Source organism: Pipra filicauda, unplaced genomic scaffold (genome assembly GCF_003945595.2).
Source record: "Pipra filicauda isolate LSUMZ 115617 unplaced genomic scaffold, ASM394559v2 scaffold485_size447873_pilon, whole genome shotgun sequence".
Taxonomy (NCBI): domain Eukaryota; kingdom Metazoa; phylum Chordata; class Aves; order Passeriformes; family Pipridae; genus Pipra; species Pipra filicauda.
The window spans coordinates 1-16,987 of NW_024104626.1; the positions used below are offsets into that span (position 1 = coordinate 1).

Here is a 16,987-nt window from a genome sequence, read left to right on the forward strand (position 1 = left end):
CAGCAGTCCTTACAAACTCACTGCAGGAATGAATCTGCAGCTTCTGTTCATCTCAGATTTTTTGTGAGCAGTTGACAACTTTCTAAAGCTGTTCTTCCTCATTTCCCAAGGGATTTCTGTAACTCAAGAATTGTTCATTATCAAGCATTAGGACTCTAAATCATCTGAAATCTTGGTGGCATTTCTCTGGTTGGCTACCTGGATTGCACCATCCTGTATGTAGCTGCACCTGGAAGGGTGCAATTCTTGACAAAAGAAGTTGGGTATAAATGATAGCAACACTTCATTTGGTTCTTGTTGTGTGTTCCCAATAATTGTTGAATCCAGAATTATTTTCAGTATTTATTCAATTTCTTATGGGACAATACACAGAATACTAGAGGGATCAAAGAATGCAGCAGCCATGGGCACTTCTCAGGGAAGTACCCACTGACACAAAATGTCCCTGACTCTCCCAAAATAGGCAGCTCCTGACAGACATGTTTGAGTGCTATGCTGAGCAGGGTGCAGAGCAGCACAAAGACACCCGCCAGAGGATCACCCCAAACCAAGCAGGGCACTCGCAGCTGCCAACCCCCATCAAACCAGGGCATCCTGGAGAGGAGCCATTGCAGCCTCAGAAATGGCTGCAGGTCTCATCTCACAGCCTGCCCATCAAAGGACGTGGGGCAGCGCCATGCAGAGGAAAACCTGCAGCTGTTAGGGCTATGGAGTGACAACCGTGTCAAAATGAAAGTGGGGTTGAGTGCCATAAACTGTTTTCTCTCATCAGACGTCAGCCCTGAGGGTTGTAAATGTTGGAGGAGGCCTCAAATAGGTACTTGCTCTGTTGCCACATATTCCTGGGCAGAGTGGTGTATGCCACTGCCCTCCCTGGCAGAGCAGCAGGAGAGGTGTGGCAGGAGCCACAGCCCCATCCTTGCATCCAGCCATGCTTACGTTTGCAAAATGCTTGCACAGGGAAGGGTTCGCCCGGAAATCAAGGGGATTACTCACATGTAATCATGTCGTGCGAGGAAAACTCAACTTCAAGCAGGTGAAGTTGGCAGCAATGGTGGTTGCACAGAGTTTCCCATTATATGTTTCTGGTCAAGTTGCTTCTAGTTTTAACTGTTCAGGTTCTTTATTTTCCAAGGTTGTTCTTTGCCTTGGGCTAATGCTTCTATTATTTTCTTTTTAAGGTGGCAAAACTGTTCACCTATTTTTGAAAGGTCTTGGAGAAAGTGGCTATTGTTGAGAAACATTTTAATCTCTGCATCCAGTTTCAATGTATTCAAGCTTTGGAGTACATGTATTCAAGGTTTGGGTGTTTTTTTTTTTTCTTTTTTTATTTAGTTTTGATTTGTTGGTTTGGGTTTGTTTGCTTGGGGGGGGTGTGGGTTTTTTTTCCCCTGTCCATATGAAAATCTGTTCAACTTAGTGCAGAGATAAGCTTTGAAAAACTGCTGCTTTGGTGGTGGTGGACTTTTTCTGTTTGTTCACCCCTACCACCACACTCCCTTGCTTCCCAAGTTTTGTCGCTAAAATCTTTTAGTATTTTTTTCCTGGTGTGTCCTTGATTTCAGCTCTATTCAGTTCTTATCTCACGACAGCACTGAATGTGCTATAAGGGGAGGCAGAGTGAAAGCTACCGATAAGGCACAGTGGCAACTACATTGAACTCTCCATATATTTTTCACTTGAAAATGTTCTGGGCAGGAGCTGGGGGATGGGGAGGAATACCCTATGAGGAAGATTCACTTCTTTATGCTGCAGGCCATATTTCTGAGCAATGCTTACAATTACCTCCTTCAGGAAGCAGATTAACATCAATCCCTAAATACCCTCCATTTTGTGGTGGGGTATGCGGAGAGGCTCTGCAAGTTCACGTCTTGCACAGAACGGTGAGCGAACGGTGAGAACCTGTCTCCAGCCAGTGGGACGGCACCCGTCCACAAACTCAGCCGATGGCACCTGTACCGCGACTTTCGGCGGAGGATGGGGGCACTGTGGGTGGCAGGGGTCTTGTCCCACCGCCCTGCTGAGAGGGAAGCGCGGGGTGGAGGTGCCGGGAGGCGGCTGCGCTCGCTTCCAGCGGCCGCTCCAAGCGATCCCCGCTGCCGCCGTCCCCTCTTCCACCCCGCGCACCCGGCACTGGGCACCTCCAGCCGCGCCGGGGCTGCGCGCAGAGCCCGGGGAGAACTGGTGCCGCGGAAGGGTGTTCTGCCCCTGCGTTTCCTTCTTTGTTTTGGGGTAAAAAAACAAGAGGAAAAAAACCACCGCAAGATCAAAAATCAGAACTTTTCTGCCCCTTTGCCCATGCCCACCGTGCCGGGCGGGGCGGGCGCAGCCCCCCGCGGGCGCGCAGCCCCGCGGAGCCGCCTCTCCGCGCTGCCCCCGCCAGCCCTGCACTTCCTGCCCGCGGCGGCGGCGGCGGCTGCCCGGGGGGGCCGGGCAGGGCGATACCAAGTGTCCGGGCGCGGTGGGAGCGGCGGCGGCGGCGGCCCCTGCGCGGGGCTCGGCGCTGCGAACGCCGCGGGGCGGCCGCGGAGCGGCGGCGGGGAGCGCTCCGCCCCCCCGCCGCGCCCGCTGCCCCGCCGGGGAAGTTGCGCTCCGTCCCTCGCTTTCCCCGGTCCCTCGGCGACGGCTCCTTCCTCCCCCTCCCTCCCCTCCAATGCGCCTCCCGCTCATTTCCTCTTTTCCTCCCCGCTCGCCGCCGCTCCGCAGGCGCGCGGCTCGCCCGGGCGCCGCCGCGGAGTTGTAGCTCCCAGGAAGCCGCCGCGCCCTCGCGCAGCCGCCGCCGCCGCCGCTCCCAGGCCGTCGCGGGACCCCACTCCCACAGCCGGGTAAGGAGCCGGGGCTGCCCCGGCGCCGCCCGCGGAGCCGCGCGGAAACTTCGGCAGGGCTGCGGGAGATCCGCGCACCCCCTCCTGCCGCGGGGACTGTCGGAGAGCGGAGCTGGAGGGAGGGGGGACCTTCCTCGCTTTTTGGGGGGTATTTTTGGGGAGCGAGGGTTGGAAATGTCCCGTCTGGATTGCGGGCGCGGGGCGCTTCGCGCATCTCTTGCAGCCCCGCGGGGCGCGGAGCGGGGCGGGTGCCCCCTTCGCCGCCAGGGGATGCGGAGCGGATCCGAGTGCCCTTTTCGCGTCCGTGAGATGTGGAGCAGATCCCCTCGCTCTGCCGCCGCGGGGCTGTGGTGTCAGCGCTCGCCTCGCCCCGAGCAGAGGGGACTGCCGGCGTTCCCCCTGCCCTCAGAAAACCCCAAACATATGTGTGTATCTGTGTGTCTTCCTGTATATGTTTGTGCATGTATGGATATCTCTGCATATGTGTGTGCATATACACATGCAGCCCGCGTGTGTGTTCGGGTGTGTGTGAACCTTCCTTATGGCGAGGGGCGTTTCGCAGCTCTGCTTTATGGTGGTTAATGGTTTACCCGGAGAAGTTCCCGCCGCATGAATGTTGCAGGGACCTTTGAGTCAACTCCTACAGACCCAGACTTCCTATTGCCACCTTCCTATACTGCCTCTAAAAAATGCTGACGCTTGCCTCTGGTCAGTTGGATTTTTCGGCTGTCTGCGTCCCCGGGAGATATATGAGGCTGTGCTGGAGGCAGGATGGCTGCCGCCAAGGTCACCCCTGTCCCCTGAACCCGGGGCAAGGGGGGACACCCTGCTCCTGGGAGGTTGTGGCAGCGAAGGCATCTGCCAGCCGGGGTTTGCATCAGGCTGCTGGGGGACCTGCTGGAGCACAGGGCTCCAGCATGCAGTAGCTGCTGGAGTACAGGGAATTGCAAGAAATAGGGAATAAAACAAGGCAAGTGTGTTTACACGTAAGTTTCCATGCAAATAAGTTTCTGCTTAGTTTGGAAAAAGGTCATGTAATGCATCATCGGGAATGAAAGGTTTGCTGAGAAAAACAGCTCGGTGTTCAGTAGGTTTGTGTCTCCTGTTCACAGATGGGTGATTTATACCTTTGTGACAAAATCCTGAGCTTTTTCACAGGAATACTTGTAGGCAGGTACTGGAGCTGAGTGTTGTCCTGTAATTCCATTTACAAGTGAAAGTCTGCTTGGAAGATCAGATTTTCTCTGTGGGAGGAAGAAAGGAGGAAACAATTGCTCCCTCCCCAAAATATTCCACGTTTTTCCCAATGGGAGCCATTTGTCATGGCTTCAGATTCAAAAGCTCTTCTTGCCTGAGATGAAATTTGAGCAAAGACTGGGGGGCTATTGCAGCAGCCGCTGATATCACTGGCATGATATGCTGTCCTGCATGGGGTCCGCCAGCATCATTGAGTACTGGCTAGAGAGCAGAGCCAGGAGGAGCCTGTGCAGGGCACTACCTGTTCCAGGGCCAAATATCTGCCTCAGTAGATAAGGTGTGCTAATTCCTCAGCTCTTTTCAGGTGCTTGGATTGGGAACCCTTTGATTCAGGCAACAGGATCTTGCAACTATGTGTGTTTGATTTTATCTAGTTTGGTGGGGCTCAGATAAGAACGCACATTATCTCCTCACATGTCCCTTAGTTTAGGTGTGGAGATGCCGGACAACCAGCAGGACAAGCATCACCTCATCCTGACACCTATTTTCTGCTTTTCTTTGTTTCTTGCCTTATATTTAGGGTTTCTCTGTGTAGAGTTGGAAGTATAGGAAACTGGGAGGGAAAAAAAGCGTGTGCCGCTATAGAGTGGCTGTCTCAACGCTGGCAGCAGCTCTGCTGAGGAGTCAGCTCTGCTAGCAGAAAAAGTGCTTTTGTTGGCATAGCTTAGTCCGTTCAGGGAATTGCAACGGTGAGAAGAGTTCTGCCAGCTGCTGGAGTGGGGTTTGCTCTTGCTGCTGGCTGCTTGCACCGGCAGGAACTTGTGCAGACAAACCTTTTGAGTTCTCAGATGAGTCTGTCACTGTGTTGGTGCAGGCGATGCTTTGCTAGTTGTATGTCGCAGCTGGCACTGTGGTGCCCCCATTCTACCACCCGAGCTCATGGGCATGGCAGTAACATGGGCCAGTTGTTGGGAGCTGGGGATAGAGATTAATCTGTAGCCTAAGCAACATTAAAGTTGGATTATGACTCCACAAAAAAAAAGAAAAGGGAAAAAAAAAAAAGCATGTGATCTGGGTTTAGAAATCGTTGCAATTAAAAATACTCATGCAAAATGATTTTATTTTTTTTTACAAGCAAGACAACATTCTTTTGAGTGTTGATCACTTTGACATGGATGAGACAAGAATGCTGGTAGACTAAGGGGGCAATGTGAATTAAAATTTTTTATCACTGGGTTTTTCTCTTGCTTTTAGTGGTGTGAAACTGTGAGCAATAAGGTTGCACTGTATGCTTGTGCAAGATGCACTGATACTCATGGGAAGAGGATCTCACACTTTTCCGAAGAACTGCTGGTATTTCCTTCAAGCGTGACTTTTAGGTCAGATTCAGGAACAAATGCAATATGTTTTCCAGTTAATATAAGAAAAACAGACCTTTCTTTTTTTTGATGTGTTTTTCTTCATGTTCCTAGGACGTTTTCCATAATGTCTATATGTTGGATCAGTTTCTTTGCTCATTGACTGTATTAGAAAATTGTTTATGTCCAAATTCTGCATGTTCATTGAGCTTAACTCAGACTGAAGTTAATTTTTTTTTTGGCAAGGGGTTTATCTTAGGTTGTGTTAAGTGTATTATTGTGTTGTGTGGGATCCTACCCATGGATAGTAGAAGAATTTGCTCTTGCAAAATTTTTGGACTTTAGTATCAGAAAATGTTTTGAATCAATGCCTGAAATTTCCATTGTTCCAATAATCCTCTACCATCCTGAGAGTATAAAGAATGCAAACAATTATCTTCACTTCATCAGCCTTTTGCTGTATAAAAGCTTTCACAAGGCAGTTGTGTTTTGCTAATCTGCAAATTAACCCATTGATTTCTGCATTTCTTGACTTCCCCAGATAAATATCTTCTGTCTATTGTCATGCTCTGATAGCAAAGTAAATGTGAATCCATGAACAATGCAGACAAATACTCCATGAGGAGCTTCTTACTTAACCTCTCAGTCTTTCAGTGGATAGGAGAGAACCTTTAGCTGAACCTTCTGGAAATGTGACCTTTCTGGAAGTTTGGTGTTATGTTGCTTAATGACTAAGACCTGCAGGGTCGATTGCAGGACGAATTATGCATTCTCCTGCTCTGATTGTGCTGGAATTAGTAGGCAGGAGCTGGGGGGGTGGGGAGCAGATCAGTCTTGTAATGTAAGAAACACTATGGTTCTTCTGGATTGCGCTGCTTCAAATATGCCTTTATTATTATTAAAAAATGCTGCTTATCATTTGCACAGTAGGTTTGTAGATACCTGTCAGTAACCAGTGTGAAAGACACGGCAATGGTACTTTTGCTATTTCAGCGTTTCTTGTTCCATAGGTGTGTATCTTTTTAAAATCAAAGAAAGCAGCAAGTAGTTTAAGGAATTCTCCTCGATGATCTATGTTAGTCAAGATATTTGGAAACTCATGCCAGCAGCATTCTGTTCAAAAGATGCCAGCTACAACCTGGCCAGCTTCTTTCTTCTCTTGCACGCAGCATATTCCCCAGTGATCAAGCTGCCTGTCTCAAGTGGCACAACGTACTTGAAATCTGGCTGGGGAGAAAAAACAGCAAGAAAACTTAGACATAGCTGTAGTTACATACAGTTCATGCATCAGCCTTTGAGACTTTGTGCCAATGTTTTTGGTGACTTCTTCAAATGTGTTTAACCTTATTTTCTTTTTCTGCCCTCTGTTTTCAAAGGAAAGCAGGCTGCCTAAATGGGAAAGGATAAATGCTGGATAAATGCACATTTGACAGCTGGGGAAAAAAAGGATGCTTGCTAGTATTTCAGTTACTGTTATCTTAATGTATTCAGGGAGGTGTTTGAGCTGATGATATCCCTTTAAATATCCGCTTGGGTTGGAAAACACTGGATTTGGGTGACAGGGACACTTGGAGACTTGAAAGGCAGAAGGCATGGCTTGCACCTACAGAGATGTTTGCTGAAAACCAGGCGTCCTGAGATCCTGACAGGTTTGCCAAGAGCAACAGCTAAACTTGGGCAGCTGGTTTAGCGATTAAATTATGTTTTTGTTTTGGACAATGGGTTTATCGTAATGAATTAACCGGTGGACTAGTCAGAGTGGCAAAGGGGTTTGTTTTTGATTTCCCAACCATGCAGCACACCAGGATCGGGAACTTCTGGGCAATGGAAGTGCAAGAGCATTTCACACTGAGTGCCGTGGGGAATGGGACCATGTATGCTTGTGTGTCCTTTAGTGTGCAAGCCCCAGTTTCTTGTAGTCTCTTGAAAATACCAACGTGATAGATGGTATAGCTTGGGCACAGGGTAAGGAAATACATGGTGCTGGTGCTAGGAAATTGGCACGTGGCTCATTTTAGAATAGTCAGGGGCGGTGGTGGGAGGAGGGAGGAAAAGAAATGCCTTCAGGGGGCTGGGAGCCAGCGTGTGGGCGTGCTGCAAGTCTTCCTCACCAGCCTTCCGTGCCGTGCTTCTCATTCACCTCTGCTCCGCACAGAATAGCCTGTCTCTGCAGAAGGAAGCTTTTCCTTGTTTGGAGGTAGCAGGAATTTTTTTCATGTTTCTTTTTTTCTTTCTAAAGGGCATTGTGCGCAGGATGCTCTATTCTTGGCAGCTTGCCCACCATGTGAAGGGAGAAAGCTCGCCGATTTTGGTCACGATGCAGATAGCCACTGTCAAAGCCAGTTAGCATTTGCAGGGCATCCTTTCCATTTTCTCTTTAATGAAGCTTTTTTTTTAGTAGGTAAATTTTGTTTCTCCAAACATAGCACTTTCTCTTTCTTAAAACTTACGTGGAGAGAAACAGATTTTCTTCCGAAGAGCAGTTTGGGGCTTGTTGATGAGAGCCGCTTATGCGTGAGAGGAGAGTGGGAGTTACAAGGGAGGACATTGTGGATGCATAACCTTTAGCACCAACTTCAATTATGAAATATGTGTTCGAAAAAAAAAAAAGCAAGTGTACTTTGCAGTACTTAGGAAAGGGCCTAAGAACAACATCTGTTCAGTAGAAGGCGCTTGAAAGCCCTGTTTCCCCTTCACCAGAGCTGAAGGGAAGGCAGCAGCTTGAAACTTAGGCTTGAGACCATGGGCCCGGTAGGAGCTGCCTGGCAGGTGGGTATTGCAGGCAGCTGCCTGTTGTCATCCTCTGCAGAGTGATCAAAGCACCGTCCTGGAACAAGCCAGGGTTTCTGCTCTTCCTTCCGGTTTCCAATTCAAGTTTCTTCTTCAACCATCAGTACACCTGTGTCTTGAGTCACCTCTCTCATCTCCTCTCCCTGGTGTCCACCCTTCTAAAGCTCTTGTACTGAGAGAGCTGGAGTTGCTGTACAGAGGAGGGGGGAGAAAAAAGCAGGCTCAGCATAAAAGGCCCTCTGTGGTTAGACACCATGATTTTTGCCAGGCTGAGTTTTATTGCTCTCGAGCTCAAGCATGTCAGCTTTGCTTCGGAGAGATTCTGGGGGGCTTTCCAGAAAGTGGGTACTCCTGTGTAAAGGAGGCACTTTAATAAAATAAAACAGGGGTTGGAAATGCAGATATTTGACAGTCATGGAATCATATGTGTCTCTGAAAGCCAGAACCATTTAAGTGGGAATGAGCATATGCCTGTGTCCAGCCTCTCTTGTGGCTTTGTGCAATGAAGCCTGGATGGTTGCATCCGGTGGATGGTGGCAAACCAAGCCTGTCCCTGGTGTAAGCAGCCTGATTCCCCCAAAGCCTATGGCAAGTGTTTTCCTTTGGCTTAGGTTTGATGTGGAGCAAACTGACTGAAATCAGTTGTGGGAGACCTTTTCAATTCAATTGGTTCCCTTCCGCATCAGCTGGTGGTGGTTCGCTGCATCCTCAGTGATGGCTGAGGCCCCTTCTCTGTCGGGACAAGGGTTTGGTCACATGTGCCTGCTCTCCCTGGGGAGCACAGTGTGAACCTGGGGGTGCTGCGCCCCTCTGTGCCAGGCTCATCTGAGGAGCAGCAACTCTGCCAGGACCAGTTAGGGTTTCCTCCAGGGTTGTCAGAAGATGTATCAAAAGATAAATTTTTTTAATGGAAACTAGATTTCATTCCAGCTGAGAATAATTGAAGCTGTGGTAATGGTCTGAAAGCAAATGAGATTCAGCTTTGTAGACTGCAGCCACAACTTTCTGTTCTGCTGGTGTCACGCTACTTAAAATGGCATTCATTCCTAAATCTGGCCCTAAAGCGCTGTTACAAAGAGCTGTGTTTTTCTCAGGAGATAGACAAAGTGAGGGAAGATCACCATTTTTAATTCATCCTCTAGCCTCCTCTCCCATCTCCTTAAGAATTCCCTTAATCTGCAGGCTGACTTGCCTAGCCAGGCTTGTCCCCATGGGAAACCTCCTGTCTTTCATCACCCCTGCTAAGGGCTGTTGGCAGGCTGTTCACGAGGTGTGTGCTGCAGCTTTCCAGAAGTCCTGTCCCTTAAGTGAGGCAAGCTGTTCTGAACTGATAGCACCAGAAACAGCTGAATTTACTGAGCGCTCATTTTTATGGGTGTAATTCAGAAGGCAGAGTTCGGAAGTGAAGGTGCACTTGCTGGCCATTTCCAGAGCTCTGACTTGTTACAGGACATTCAAGGATGATCTTCCTCAGAAGTTGGCTGAGCCATTGTCTTCTGAGCACCAGGGCCTTGACAGCCAGGTGTTGGCTAGTCCCATTTGTGTTGGGACATTTTGAATTAGTTGCATCTTGGTCCCAACCTTTGTTTTCAGATGTTTGATGCCTGTTGCTGGTGCTGAGGTCTTGTCTGCATCATTAGTGGGTTTGATGGCTTTTTACACTTTGTAGGGAGGCATGTTTCTAACAAAAATGCTCCACATTGCTTGCTCAGTTTCAGGAAAACATTGCAAAAACATTTTGGGGTAAAGTTTTGATATTCTTGAGCTGTATGCGTGCAAAAGGCCGGACTGACTATTGCATGGCTGCCCGGGGACTTGTAACAAGGATGCCTTCTGGTGGAGCAGTCCTTAGACGGAAAGATGAACTGTCTTTGGCTTTTAAGTATCATGAGGGGTATAATGTTGTGCCTTCTGCTTTCCATGTCTGTGATTGTGTGACATCCCCATGCCAGGTTCTACCTCTCTGGCTGCAGCCTGTGGCTGTTGTGATGTGCGGTTTGCAAGATGCCAATTTGCCACTGGTTGTCTGCTCTCCTCCCTCAGCTCACCCTCTTGTCCACATCAAGCCGTGGAAATGCCAGGCTCTTGCTTCCCAATATCAGCCTCCATTTAAACCCATTTCTGAATTTTTAGTCAGAAGTAGGTGGAAGGAGAGAGAACAATGCCTAACTGGAACAGTAACAGTGACAAGGCGTAGACTTCGCGGTGGTCACCCATCAGTCTTCTACAGGTGCTTGGCTTCACATGGGTTGTGGCTCCCACCAACTGCAAAGAGTAGGTGTCTTCCAGCATTGTCACCCAATGGCCCTGTGGCTCCTGAGGAGGGGTTTGCCCAACTGTGTTCCAGACAGCCCTGCTGCTGGCTGAACCCATCTGCACGTCCCCTGGTTGTGCTGGGACAGCCTGTGCCAAGGTAAGCTGCGGGCTGCAGGAGGGCTGCCTGTGAGGAAGCAGCAACCTGTCCTGGTGGAGCAGGAAAGACCTATCAGCTTGGAAAAATCTCTGTCACCTGAGCTTTATATTTTACAGCCTTGGAAGCTATGATTGATGTGTGCAGGAAGTTTTGCACTTAACATTGCTTTTCCTGCTCTCTGGAGGTTAAGAAGACACCGGTGCATCTGTTTTTTGCTTTGCTTTCAAGGTGATTTTCCCCTTATAATTATAAAGATGACAATGTGTAGATTTTTTTAAATGAATAAGTGATCTGCCCAGGAGCACTAGTTTGTGATAAACTTAATTTAAATGCATCTACATGTTCTGTAGCTGGAGTGTGGTTTTATGTAGCATAAAAGCCTCAATATACAGAGAGGGTTAAGGTTATAGGAGGCACCTTGGCTGTGCCATAACAGCATTTATCACTGTAATTTGGTTTTTGAATTAATTCAGGCTTTATTCAGTCCTTGGAAAGCTTTTGAACTGTTTCAGCTATTACTCTGTTATGTCCCTCCACCTGGTAGATTAGCTAATACAAACAACAGTCTTCTTTAATAAAAGGCAGTTGACACTAGGTCCGACGTAGCTGCTTAGCAAATTTTATTTTAGCAGATACCTCCCTTCCTGTGACCTTCCTCGTTCACTCCATCCCTCCCAAATCTTTATTGTGTAACTTGAATGTAATGTTTAGTTTAGAGCATCCTGTGAAGCAGGGAAATGCAACTGAAAAGGAGGCTAAAAAGGGGAAGAGAGAAACTTCCTGGACAATGACTGTGTAATGCCGCAATTTAGTTAATTGTATTGGAAAAAAGTTTTAAGAGGAAATAGAGTAAGTAACTGGCACTGTTCTATCCCCAACTGTGTAACTGTAGGCTGATTGCTTGTGTGGAAGTCAGACCAGGCAGTATGTGGCATTTGTCAGTAGTCTTTTCTGGAAAAAAACCCAGCATCTAAACAAGGCTGCAATTCAGTAAGGGAAGTCAGGAGGGAATGGAAGCCAAAACTGACATATAATGCAGAAATGCAATCTGGAACTTTGGATTGAAGTGAGCAAAACTCCTCCAAAGCCAGGGGAATTGCTTCTGCCTCCACCATGCATCTGTGGCGGTGTAGCCCATGATGTATTTCATGAGAGGTCTTGTTGGCATGCAGGTTTCTCCTTTGCATTGCTTCTTTTGGCTTCTGTTGATTTCCCTCTTGTTTCCCTGAATCTGGCAGGGATGACTGCTTGTTACAATAGCATCAGTCAGAGATAAGATTCTTGTTCTGAAGACTTCAGGCTGTTCTTTTGTCAATGGTTTAACCACTAAATTGCATCTGTGTTCAGTAAATGAACCTTTGGGAATACTCAGAATGGGGCTTTTGAAGGTGTAGAACAACAGTTACTGTAGACCTAAACTACTAAAGTAGATCTTACCTTTTTGGATTGTACTCCAAGTGTTTCTGTGCTGTAAGGAGAGCTCCAACATGGCAGATGTGCAGTGAACATGTACAGGGCAGCTTGGAGCATTTTCTAAAAGCCCACAGGGAAAATCAAGGGGATAGATGTGTTCATTTGGTAGGGTTTCTGTGGTTTCTGTGAGCCCAACTCTGACGTCCCACAGCTAAGGTGGGATGTTCCTGCTTGGGCAGGACCATAAGTCACAGCCTTATAGACAGAAATACTGGTTCTGTTACTCACTTGGAGAGTTTACTTTTAAGCACTCAGGTGAATATCTTGTGCTCTCAGGACTTGTTGACTTACGTGATAGACCTGAGTGCCAAGGGAAACTGAAAGAAAACAGGGCAGGGATTATATCTCCATCCCTGCAACACCCAGCAGCCCCACTCTTCTTGGGTTTTGGCTGTTTTTTTGTAAATTTTGTTTTTTTTGTTTTGTTTTTAATGGTACAATACGGAGTAATTGTTTTAAACTGAAGGAGGGTTAATTTAGATTAGATATAAGGAAGAAGTTTTTTACAGTGAGAGTGGTGAAACACTGGCAGAGGTTGCCCAGAGAGGTGGTAGATGCCCTATCCCTGGAAACATTCAAGGTCAGATTGGACCGGGCTCTGAGCAACCTGATGTAGTTGAAGATATCCCTGCTCATTGCAGAGGTGTTGGACTGTATCACCTTTAAAAGTCCCTTCCAATCCAAACTATATCCATATGATGTATACAACAAACTACATGATTCTATATCCACCATTCTTTTTTCCTTCTTCTCTGCTGAGAGCTGGACCTGGCTTTGCATTTAGCATCTCAGTATTACAGGTTAAATTCACCAAGCAGTGTCAGGGTGGATTTGTGAGCAGAGGTAAGTACCAGTGTTACTGCAACAGGCTTTAGGTTGCAAAAATTTATGTTGGAATGTTGTCTAAATAAACTGCAGAAGGGAAACCCTGAAGGCAGAGAGCTGGCAGGAGTTGGATAGCTTCTGAAAATGCAGGCTGCTTTACAGCATGTGAAATTAAAGTAGCCTGGGAGCCTGTTCAGTCAATAGGTGCAGGAGATGCTCCAAATAAGCATATACAGCCTCTGAGCAATGTTTTGAACTCCTCCCTGTTGCCATTTCCTGCTACTGCCAGTGCTCGGTGTTTCCTTCATGCTCTGGCATTACTACTATTGTTATAATTACTGGGGGTGTTGCAAGCATATTGCTTAGGCAAAATGATAATGAAGGGGTGGCACTAGAGGTATTGGAGGCAAAGAAAGGAGGGGCAGCAGTTTATGCTGAGGACACAACAAAAATCTCTCTCAGCAGTACCAGCCTCTCAGTGGACGCACAGTCTGAGATGTATGTGCACTGCAGCCACAGCAGGACATTTAGAAGACTTGAATTAGCATTTACATTAGCCAGTGTCTAATTCTCTAGTTATAGCACCATGGAGCTCAGTATGGGGTGGAAAACCTGTCCAGGAGCTTGTACTGGGCTGCAGTGGCCTCTAGGCTCTCTTGAGTCCCACTGAGTAGGGTGATCCCTTGTGAGGTTGGCAGTGTGCTTGAGTAGTGATTGTCCTTTGATTGCCGGGGTGAACTGACTGATGCCCTTTCTGGAAAGTAGGGACCTAGAGCCCTCTAGGACTTTCCTTGCGTTGTGGGTTGAATTCTATGTCCAGGTGGGCTCAGAGCATGGTGGCTTATGGGCCTGGTGGGAAAGATGAGAAGGGAGTGAGATGTGAGTGGGAAGAGATTGTGCATTGGAGGAAGGGGTTGGGTGGACACGCTCCAGAGCAGGTGGACAGCCAGTATGAGTGCCGGCATGGCTGCACGTGCTGTCTGGATGCATCCACAGTGTATGTAGAAGTGAACAGCCAAAGTTCAGGTACTGTGGTTGGTGATGAGTGGGCTGGCTAGGGGTGACTGGAGTAAAGTTAGAGTAGAATAGAATAGTTCAGTTGGAAGGGTCCTACAGTGAACATTGAGCCCAACTGCAAACCAAGTGACAGGACAATTAGTTTTGTGGCTGTCCGTGGACTGTTGCTACCCACATGTGAAGAGGACTGCAAAATATCCAACAAGCCTTCATCAGTTTGCATTTGCAAGAAAAAGAGAAAAAAAAAACACCTCATTTTTATAAAATAGCAGAGTCTAGTTGAAAAAGAAATTGCAAATAAGGGAGTGCAGAGACTTCATATAGTGCTGGGAATATCTCCCCTGCTGCATATGGCATTTGCAGGCAAGTAACACCATCTCCACATGTGGCCAGGATAATAACAGTATTGATTTGTCTTAATGCAGTTATTAAAGATGAACCTCGGAGGTGTGGGAGGGCCTTATTGGTTATTAGCATCAAGATTGATCAAGGATAGTATCAGCCAAAGGGGGGCAAATGGAGGCTAGAATAGGGCAGGGTGAAATAGTGACCATTAAAGGAAGAAAAGTGCCCAAAACACTTGAGGCTTCTTCATCAAGTAGAAAGAAATCTACTTAAAATATAATGTCTATGACTCAAAGAAAATGAATGGGGTTAAAAACACCTCGAAAAACAAAAGAAAAATAAAGGCGTCTGCAATGGTTTTGGTGCAAGCCAAGGCAGGTCTGAGGACTGTACAGGACATGGCAGAGCTGCAGTGCATTCAGGGAAGGTAGAGGTGGGTGATGTCTGACCATTGAGAGGGAGTTTTACCCCTACCAGATAGGTCAAAGCATGGTCTGAAAGAAAAATCTGTTACTTTGATTTCTCTGGTCTGTCAATGAAGCTTTTTTTATAAGGAGGATATTTACAAATTATTATTTGGAGCAGTCTCCTCCTTAAGCTTTTTGCTAGCTGCTCTGAAAATAGTAGATTGATGCACCTCTTCCTGCCCAGCCTCCAAAAGTTTCTGACATCTCTTCCTTTAATTCTGCTTTGTAATTGAATTTCTCTCATAAGTTGCTTCTGCTAATTCAATTATACTGACCTTTTAATTGGCAGTGAATTTGAATACTGCACGGACTGTAAACATAGAAATTAACCTATGCTGTCCAGTTACCCTCTACTCCTTCAGGCTGGAACAAAGGTTTTGTATGATTATAAGAATTTACGTAGCCATTTTTCTTGCTGAAAGTCTTTTGAGATGCCAAAATCTAGCATCTGGACCGTGAAATTACATTTATTGTGAGCATATAAATATGGTCAAAAAATCTTACACTATTCTGTAAGGTTTGTTGGATGGGGAAGGCACAACGATTTTGTAGCAGCGACACAGAATAGAAATTAAAAGAGTTTGTGGGTTGTGTTTCCTATTTTGCCAGTGACCAAGTTCAGTCCTTACCTTGCCTTTCCATTGGGTTTTATTTGGTTTGCAGCTTGGAGAGATAATATCCATCCCTGTATGAGATGAGGATCCTAAGATTTCTTCATAAAAAGGTATTGAATCTAAAATGATTTGCTTAAATGGTTGTGTTGCTGCCAGGTTGCCACATCTGTGAGTGCCTATCCAGGCATCTCAAGAGTAGTAGAAAATTTCATGGAGTCTTGGAACTTCCTTTGTGTGAGCAGAAGACTGATGTAGTTGAAATCTGCACTGATGAGGGAAGATACCAGGATAAAATAAGAACGCAGTCATTTAGAGAGCCCACACTTTAAGGGTTTTCTCTTTTTCTTTATTTTTTCTTCCAGGCTCTCTGGGCCTTAGGGAAGGGTTTGTTTAAAACAACCCCTCAGATGCTGGGAAGCTGCATATGGGAAGGTTGGTCTTCAGTAAAAGCTGTTCAACGAGCATCACAGTGATCAGGGGAGAGAGCACCTTCAGGGGTTGACTGGGGACTCCACATCAGGGCAGGATACCGTGACCTCACTTCTGTGACACTTGTCTTGTTCTTGAGATTTGTAGAGGGAGCTGCATTTCAGCTGGCTGCTTGACTTCTTTTCAATTTCTTCATGGTGTTTACTTCAGAAAAGCAAGCGGTGGAGATTTGTGATGTTACCATAACAATCAAAAAGCAAAAGATATAGTGCTAAATTTCTTAAAAGGAGGAGACGAAATTGCAGTACAGTCACTCTGACTTATTACAGTGTTTTTCTGGAAGTTAATAAATTATTTCCCACTTAAGCATCTTCTGGAGCAGAGTAACAGGTGGATAGAAAAAGAGCAGATGATATAATGTACTTCAATCCTAGTTAGGTTTTTGGCACTGTTTTGATATTCATAGAAGAAAACTAAGGAAAAGAAATTTTGGTGAAACTTTTGCATTATGGATGGTACAAGGTGAGTGTGCTGACCAGGATCCAGACCTAGCTTCCATGTGTCATCAAGCTAAGAAGTATTGGGTGAAGATTTCCTAAGGTGGACCCTGTGGCTTGGGTCATTGTAATTGATGCATTTGAGAAAATGCTGGTTCAGACTCAATAGGTAGCACCAAACTAGGGGATGTTACAAGCGCTTGGGAAAGTCATTGGATTTTCAAATAGCTTTGGACAGAATCAGATAATGATTTTGGAGGGTCCATTATTTGCACCCAAAGGCTTTAATGTGGGCTTCCAGTTCTCCCTGGTGAATGGGTTGGCTGTACAGACTACTCAGGGGTGGTTGGAGGGCTCCACTGAAAAACATCTTGGGATTGTGGTGGGTCATACACTGCTTTGCCAGGATCATCCTGCCCCAAAGCAATAGACATGTCCTTCCATGAACAGGAGGATGGACTTTTTGTCCTGTGTTGCATGTCCTGGTGCTTTGACATTGCTGGAGTACTGGAGCCTTCATGGGGCACTGCGCTACTGCACCTGAGCAAAGATGTAGAGAAAATGAGGAAGGCCAGCTGAAGAACAGGACTCAAGAGGAATGATAGGAAGGAATAGGGTGTTTGGCTTGGAGAGAAGGTGAAGGATTGGCACAAGGAGTTCGCAGTGTCAGGCAGCCTGCTCTGAGGGAAGAAACAGGAAACCTCAGTCCCATGTCTGGAGGGGTTAGGGCCAGTAGA

At 46.8% G+C, this 16,987-nt stretch overlaps 1 protein-coding gene across 1 annotated transcript in view; it reads left to right on the top strand.

Moving 5' to 3' along the window:
- Positions 1-2,547: 2,547 nt before the first annotated feature.
- HPCAL1 (hippocalcin like 1) overlaps positions 2,548-16,987 on the top strand; it is a 65,378-nt gene continuing 50,938 nt past the window's right edge. Inside the window, exon 1 of the mRNA XM_027713383.2 lies at positions 2,548-2,825. The gene's annotated coding sequence lies outside the window, so the exon portion shown is untranslated. The remainder of the gene's footprint in view (positions 2,826-16,987) is intronic.